The sequence below is a fragment of the Sipha flava genome, unplaced genomic scaffold (genome assembly GCF_003268045.1).
Source record: "Sipha flava isolate LNK unplaced genomic scaffold, YSA_version1 320_pilon_pilon, whole genome shotgun sequence".
Taxonomy (NCBI): domain Eukaryota; kingdom Metazoa; phylum Arthropoda; class Insecta; order Hemiptera; family Aphididae; genus Sipha; species Sipha flava.
In genome coordinates, this window is record NW_020273003.1 from 16,240 (window position 1) to 23,107 (window position 6,868).

Below are 6,868 nucleotides of genomic sequence, written 5' to 3' on the forward strand. Positions count from 1 at the left end.
CTTTAGAATATTAGAATAGTTAATATCAAAATTGCATTCATTGTATATTGGTTGTGTATATCTATAAAAAACTGGTTATTCATTTATAAATTGTATTTTAGAAATTAAACTATAATTATTATTATTATTATAATTTAACTATAATTTATAAATTATATTTTAATGTAATGGTTTTACAATGATGTTTATTTCTTTTTTATTCTGTAAACACTTTTTCTCTCTCTAAATTTGCTCAAAAGTATCAAGTGTAGCATCTTTTCTTAAAGGTGATGTTCTTGAGCTGGTACTTTAAAGATGTAATTTTTCGATTTTTGAAATGGTACTCGAAATAAAAGCGGTTAAAGGAGAAAAACATACGATTTCACAATTTTATAATATTAAATAATTACGGACGACGTTTTCTACTAGAAATATTGCTTCAAATGAAAAATGACACGAAGTCTTTTTTGTTGTATTTTGGATTTCGTTCCTTACGGTTTACAGTTCGGAACATTTTAGCGAGTTTTGAGCTATTTATAGACATTTTAATTTTGGAAGTTTTTTGTTGTAATTCGGTTAAAAACATTCGTAAAACTTGAAATTTGGGTTGTTTACTTATACATATTATTCTTACCTAGACATAGTAAAATTTTCAAAACATTTGAGCGACTTTTGAGCTTTTTCTTTTATTTTACATATTTTTTTCATTTTTATGATATTTCTTAATTATAATTATATAAATTACCTATTTATATAAATCGTTCTTAAGCTGTTCTTAAAACGGTTTGTTTATCAGCATAGAAACGAATAAAATTAAATTAAAAAGATTCCCTCGTCTGTTCAGAATCATTTTTTATCGAATGCAATCATTGCATTCAAATCGAATACAGTAAAATTACACTATCCTGTCCGAGTTATTTCACATGTTATTATACAGAATAATACGTTAAAAAAAAATTATATACCAAGAAAAATTAAAAAAAAAAAAAAATGTGTTATGAAGTAATATAATATTATGACATTTAGTTTTTTTTGTTTAGTTTATTTAATTAGATTTTAGATTTTATTCATATTTTAGGAATAAAATATTAATAACTGGCGGTTTGCTTTTTGATACTTATGTATTAAATACATTAAATTAAAATATTAAATATTTATTAAATATTATTTATTTTTAAATCTGTTCATAAAATTGTTTAGAAATGCCTAAGTATTGTTAATCACTAAATTTATAAGTTTGAACTAGGTATAACTGAAATGTACGTCATTTCCTGTAAGATACGAAATCGTTAATTCAAAATATATAAACGATAATTATCACGTCTACCGTTGTTAGTTTTAAAATATAATTATTCAAAAATTATATTTGTACATTTAAGAGCATTTTTTATAAAAGTAAATTAATACATGCATGGGGAATATTACAAGTACATGCAACTTATGTAAAGTCGTAGATTCACGCCACTCCTTTTTTTTCAATAGAGATCCTTCGCACGTGCCTAATAAATGATAATAATAAAATACACGAAATATATTAATGAGTTGTATATTACTTTAACAGTTTACATTATTTTTGCGTGCCGAAACCAATTGGTATGTTAAGTGTACAATGTACACGAATTTTAAATATTCTCGTGGCATTTTTCATTAAAACCACGTACGAGTAATAATATACTTCATGGCGCGGGTAACTAAATAATAATCGAATAATTTGTCGCTATCGACAAAGAAAAAAATTAATATTATGTACAATATATGTATACACTATATTGTCTATTTTTTTTCGCGCCTTGCATTCACAATATCATACCTACGACCGCGGTACATGCTGCATCGTGGCAGGCGAGAAATGTTTTCATGCGTACAGCAGTCAGTAGACATTAGTTTTATTTTTACCCAACCGCTCCCAAAATAAACGAGTTCACTCACTACTTATAGTCTATGGATTTTAACTCTCTACAAACAAGTATTAATTCTTTACTTGTATTTTCGAACAATAACCCAAGTAACGAGGTACATACTTATTTGCATCATTTACTACTGCTACATTAGGGAGGGTATAATCGTAGAGCAATAAAAATTATTTTAATTCTATGGATATAATAGTGATAGGTATACCTCTAATAGTGCCTGAAACCGGTTGTATTATTCATACTGAATTGTTGAGTATAAAAATATAATCGAGGATTTCGGGGGGGGGGGGGGGGAGGAGGAGGAAATTAAATGATGTTTTTTCTCTAACGAAATATGTACAACGTTGTTGACCAGTTGCTGAACGAGCGAGAAGTGAGAATCGCCCTCGATCAGACGCGTCTACGTATACGCACAATGGCAGTGTTGAATCAAGAACGACATTGATGTCGAATCATTTCCCAAGCAGTGACACGGCAATGGCGATGTGTAACATCGGGGCCCAATCATGAGCGTGAGCTCGGAGGGTATTTTTAACGTGAAACAATTGAGTGGCACGTTTAATGAAAAGTGAGTAGTGAGTAGTTTTGAAAAACAATACATAATAATTTACTACGAATACTCGAATAATTATAGGTCCCCAGATTCACCCAACAAGCCTCACGATCCTGATCGTGTCACTGTTCCCTAGACTTCCCTAGAATTTTTCTATTTTCTGTAGAACCGACAGAACTGTAGATGTACCGTGAGTGTACGGTTGACGAACACTATGAAGTGAATTTTGTTCGATAAGATTTCGAGCAAGCATTGGGACAATAGTGCAACGCGTGCGATGACAAAGTAAAAACTGCGCGTAGGTTCTCGAATAAGGCAATACATATGTGTTTTTTTTATTTTCATGTTTGCCAAATGGACTTTGTTCTAAAGAAATCCTCCTATCACCCTAATCAAAAATAAGTATTTGCGCGCGATGCAATCTCGATTTACCATGAGTTTCTCCTCGACCGCCGTCGACTCTTCCCGCGGGAATTCCGGCATGGAAGACATGTTGTACACCGCGTTCGAGTCCTGCATGGACGGCGACATGGTGTTTCGCGGCTCGTGCACGTGCACGCAACCGACCGAGAACCCGTTCAACCGTTCGCCGTACTCATTGCGAACAACGGCTGCGGCGGCGGTGGCGACGACGGCGGGTCACGTGTTGACTTCGGCGGTGACGGTGTCCGAACTGCCCCCACGGTGTCACGCGAAAACTCGACCACAGCGGTTTTCACGCACCACTTCGCGGTAGCCACTAGCAACTGCGCAACGTACACACGGTGTGTCTAGAAACTACACGAAACCCTTTAGACCCTTTGAACTTGCAGTCGCCGGGATTATACGTGGGCGCACTTTTGCACGCACTCACTACGCCCGTGCACAGAGTGCTCGCTTGTAAACAATGGTAATCGATAGCACAACGTGTATGACAACAATATTGTATTCGACAATTAGCGATGATCGAATAACATTGACCAAGTGTTACGTGCACCTTTTCGTTCCAAACAGTGCCGCGTTAAGTTATGTAGCCGCCTCGAGGTAAATTAAAATATGCCACCCTTAAGAAAATTACAATTCAAAATAAAAAATAATATACGTAATAGAAATAATATGTATTATAGTTATACAGTCATACAAGAAAAATTATAATCATATATTTTTTATTTTATGTTGATCCTCATAAAAAATTTGCCATCCCGTTAAACATAATAAAATTTGCCACCCCGAAGCAATTTCCCCCCCCCCTTGCCACCCGTTAAACACGGCTCTAGATCCAATTAGCTACAGACATTTAACAGTTTAAGGCTGCTAAAAATCGTATACAGGCCAATACGATACAATTAACACTGTATCATAATCATAGGCGCAATTTCAGTTTTTAACTTAGAGGGGCTTAACATATTTAAATCAAACAAACCCGTGGGGGGCTCTGCCTTCCACCCCCACCCCCCCATAATTCACTACCGATATAGTGATATCATATTTTTCTCACCCACTTTCCTACATTTAATATATTATAATGCATTTATTAATAAAACTAAAAATATTTGTATGAAAAAAAGAACAAAATTTAGGTAAATAAATGTAATATATTATATTTTTTTTATTAAGTATATTATTATAATTGGAACCTTCGGTTAGAAATTGAATATTTATTTGATATTTTTTCATTAGGCAATTCATTCGATAAATCTCGTTCTATATAAATTAATGAAAAATCTGTAAACTGTAAATCTATCTTGATTCATAGATGTTCGAAGCCAATTTTTAATCTTTTTCATTGCTGAAAATAATCTTTCACATGTTGTTGAGCTAATTGGAATTGTGAAAGATAATGATAAGAGTTTATATAAATTAGGATAAAGCTCTGCATCCATGATTGATTTGATATCTTCCAAAGTGAAACTGGGGTTTCTACGGGTCACACAGTTTTTTACCACAAGTATTTCTAATTGAAGTGTATTTACATCTACATTTAATAGGTCCTAAAAATTAAATTATAAAAATTGATTGATCTCGTTAGCTGTATTATATAGATTAGATAACTAATGAAGGATTTAATACTTTAATTTAATTATAAATTTTTGGAGGGGCTAATTTTAATATTGGAGGGGGCTAAGCCCCTCCAAGCCCCCCCTCAAATTGCGCCTATGATCATAATACACACGGCGTTTTACGCATAACCGGTGCTCAGTAAGTTTGGTTACGTGAAATCAGTGAAATCAGTGTTTTCCTTTCTCCGTGTATCCGCTTCTGGGTGCATAATAATAGTCTAACCGTCGTTCCAAAATCAAAATTAAGGTATACAAAGCCATAAAAACCAAAAATTTTAAGTATTAGTCGGTACCGTACATACATATGCTATTTCGCTAATCCGTCAAAATAAAAATTAATCACGTTTAATAGTTTTTTCGTTTTTTTAAACCATAGTATAACACACATTAATCTCCATCTATGCCCAATCAGCACCATAATGGTCATAGCATATAAAATGAATACTTGTCTTATTCAAACAAAATATTCATATCATATTTTTGGATGTTCTATCAATCTTCTAAAAACTGATAATATAATCCAAAAATTGTCAAATGTGCCACTTTTAATATTCTGTAATAACATATGTATACGCCGACTTAAATCACGCAAAACTTCGTGAGAAACTGCTATATAACTAAAAAATGTTAAGTATGACGCAGTGCAATGATGGTTGGATGAATGGGAAAAGTCAGAATTGTGTAACTCTTTCCTTATTAAGAACTCGACGAAAAAACTACTTGGCTTCAACCTACCACGGATAATTTGGACAACTGAATACGTACAGGTCATGGAAGAATGGGATATCTTATGCACAAATGGGGCATCAATTTTAATCTAGGATATGACTGCGGTAATCTCAATTAAAACATAGACCATATCATACAAATGTGCCCTAAGAAAAAGTTTGGAAGAAACTTTGAGGACATTTTTAACGCGACCCCTGAAGCTATCGAATGGGTGAAAAGTCTGGACATTCTGTTATAACGTTTATACTAAAACTAATGTTATATTTTTACACTTTTATACTGTCGATAAATACATTGCGTCTCACCACTTGTCAATATTATATTGTTTTGTTATCTGCTTATTACTATACATAAATTATATAAAGATCTATACTGTTACATTGTATATGCCATACAAATAAATAAAAATAAAATTATTGCTCTTACTTACAATTTGATCGTAAGCATTGCTGTCGTCAGTTATGGATTCTTTTAAAATATTTAATTCATCATTAATTGATATTGGGAACATTTCATCTATTTTTTAAAATTGTTGATTAAAACCCATTGATGGTGGAACCATCAGATTTCTTTGGGTTTTCTTATATTTTATTAACTATCATCATTATGGTATGTAAGTATTCTCCTTGTTGCTTTTGCCTAGTGTTTAACGTTACTAGTTGCTTGATAATTTGTTTTTGAATTTCTATACAAATTAAACCAATAATATAATAAAATAAAAATAAATAATATACTTAAATTTGAAACACATCTAACTCCTGATCCATTATAAGTATATACTCGTATAATAAAATAAACAGAAACTTAAGTTTTTTTTTTTTTTTTAGTTAAAAAAAATTAGACTATAGGTATTTATAGTAAATTAATTAATGGGAATAAGAAATTAATAAAAGTATCTTATTTAATTGATTGTTTTGATAAATAAGAACTTTTCTTCTTGAAAATATTGAAAATATCAACCTTATATAAATAGTCGTAAATACATATAGTACTGTTAAATTATATAATTATAATGAACCATAACAACAATTTAAATAAAGCTTACTATTTTGATCTTCAGCGTCAGAGTTTTTGGTATATACACCTAAAAGGTAAATTTGTAAAATTGTATTACAGAACTACAATATTTAAAATAAATGTATATTATAAATTTACAAACTATAGTTATTTGAATTTTCTAAATTACCATTATCTTTGGAAATGGTGTTATTATTATTCACCAATGATACATTAATTAATGAATTATCATCAATGAATAACTCATTATTAACAAAATCATCAATAATCATCTGATTATTACCTATAAAAACAAATAGTTAAAGAATAGTTAACAAATATTTAGTGCAAATAAAACAACATATTTATCAATTTGATATGTTGGAGATATATCATACGGTTTATCCAGCATAGCATTCTGTACTATAATAAAATAATTTCCATCTGAATGAGTTATATTTTTTTCAACTGGAATCACGTTCAAACAGTAATTAATTTCTAAAATTAGTTATTAACTATAGTATTAACTATAGGTACATTTAATTATTATACATAATGTAATTATTTATTGATGTAGTGAAAATTTATTTTATAATTTGGCATTTTAAAATAGTTAACTCACTTGAACATTTAGGAAAATGAATTAATTTTTCATTAGG

At 30.7% G+C, this 6,868-nt stretch overlaps 1 long non-coding RNA gene across 1 annotated transcript; it reads left to right on the forward strand.

Moving 5' to 3' along the window:
- The first annotated feature begins 2,255 nt into the window (after positions 1–2,255).
- On the forward strand, positions 2,256–3,511 carry LOC112686640. The gene is made up of 3 exons (XR_003148909.1): positions 2,256–2,460; positions 2,527–2,730; positions 2,818–3,511. It is a non-coding gene; the product is annotated as an uncharacterized LOC112686640 (long non-coding RNA).
- The last annotated feature ends 3,357 nt before the right edge of the window (positions 3,512–6,868 follow it).